Raw genomic sequence first — 1,620 nt, forward strand, 5'->3', positions numbered from 1 at the left:
CCCCCCCCCCCCCCCCACACACACACACACGGGGGGGGGACTGCGCATGCGCTGCTGGCACTGCTTTTGAATACGGCCCAGAACTGGGTTTAAAATGAGACTGCGAATCGAGCGGGAGCGAGGACTCGGTGGGATTGTTTTTTCCCTCTGTACAGCTGTCCAGACCCCTGGCAAGGGACAGATGGCGAGAGGACAGACATGCAAGGTGGACGAAGCACTACCCCAGGCCCAGCCCCCAGCGGTGTGTGGTGCCCGGAGCGCCCCATTTCAGCCCGAGACCCCCACCTCCTGTCGCCGAGTCATCCCCAGCGACCCCGCCCGACTGGGCTGAAATGAAGCTTTATTTTAGCCCTTGTCGCCGCGATCTGTATTCACGTCTTTCTCCGCAATTAGTAGATGCTCAGTTATTATTTGTGAAATTAAATTCAGAGCACTCTGAGCAGCGCCATTAGCGCAAATTGAATTTAGATGTAATATACCCAAGGCAGACCTCAGAGCCCAGCACTGTGAAGTGACAACTGAGATTACCTAATACACCGCCGAGAATTAAATTGCCGTCAGCCTCTTGCCTGCATTTTCTGCGTTGTCTATAGAGGCCCAGAGCTGTCATCCCAGCACTCGGGAGGCTGAGGCAGGAGGATTGCCATGAGCTCGAGGCCAGCCTGGGCTACGCAGGGAGACCCTGGCTCAAAAAATAAGTAAAATAAATGACACAGAGGACCTAGAGCATCCTTTCCACACCGCGCTTTTCACTCCGCGTCTCTCTCTGCCTCTGTGGCATCTGTCGCCAGAGCGCCTTGACATATGCTTGCACGCTGGTAGAGTTGGCACCCTTCAGGCTTCTGCCACTTCGCTTTGTTTGGGGCTCAGCGGACGTCACGGGGCCCGCGGAGCCCACGCTTCCGAACCGAGCCGGCGTCACGTGGAGCCGCACCCCCTACCCCCTGCGGTCCCCCCTGGGCGGCTTCCGGTCCAGCCCTCGTTTGTGCAAAGACCTTGAGCCGAGATTGTCGGTGGGAATCCACTCTCCCGTTACCCGCCCTGCTCCCTTATGTGTTCGCTCGGCTCACAGAATGTTCTTCCTCTGTTTTCCCACTGAGATGAGATATTTGGAAATCAAGTGGAGCATTTAATGTAATAAGTGGCCAGCAATCTTTAGAGGTTAATTTGTTTAAAACCTACGTAAGGTTGGGGTCCCCTATGCCCCGTTAGGAGCAAGGACCATTATAATCTATTACTGTTTAAAGTTGACCCAGCACATAAATTTTAATTCTCCTTTAAATGAAGATGTATTTCAGTAGATGTAATGCAAAAATGCCTCATAATGTTCTCAGAAAGAAGTTCAAGGAGCTCTTTAGCCTAAAAATATTTTTGAAAATAGCCTTTTAAAGTTAAAACTTCACGTTACAGATTAACACCCAAAAAAGGAAAAGAAATTCAGCTAACTCACTCCCTTTCTCCAGCAAAAGTACTTTTTTTTAACCAGCTGTGGTGGCATATGGCTATAATCCCCAGCACTCAGGAGGCTGAGGCAGGAGGATCACCGAGAATTCAAGGCCAGCCTGTGCTACATGGCAAGACTCTGCCACAAAAACAAAAGTAAAGACTTTTTTTTTTTTT

At 50.9% G+C, this 1,620-nt stretch overlaps 1 protein-coding gene and 1 long non-coding RNA gene across 2 annotated transcripts in view; both read left to right on the forward strand.

Moving 5' to 3' along the window:
* The window catches only part of LOC104859479, a 2,145-nt gene extending 1,500 nt beyond the window's left edge, over positions 1-645 (forward strand). Inside the window, exon 3 of the long non-coding RNA XR_779394.1 lies at positions 156-645. This is a non-coding gene — a long non-coding RNA (uncharacterized LOC104859479). The remainder of the gene's footprint in view (positions 1-155) is intronic.
* Positions 1-1,620, forward strand: part of Skap1 (src kinase associated phosphoprotein 1) — a 231,336-nt gene that overhangs the window by 205,905 nt on the left and 23,811 nt on the right. The window lies entirely within an intron of this gene.

The sequence above is a fragment of the Fukomys damarensis genome, unplaced genomic scaffold (assembly GCF_012274545.1).
Source record: "Fukomys damarensis isolate Sample0158 unplaced genomic scaffold, DMR_v1.0_HiC HiC_scaffold_13, whole genome shotgun sequence".
NCBI classification, from domain to species: domain Eukaryota; kingdom Metazoa; phylum Chordata; class Mammalia; order Rodentia; family Bathyergidae; genus Fukomys; species Fukomys damarensis.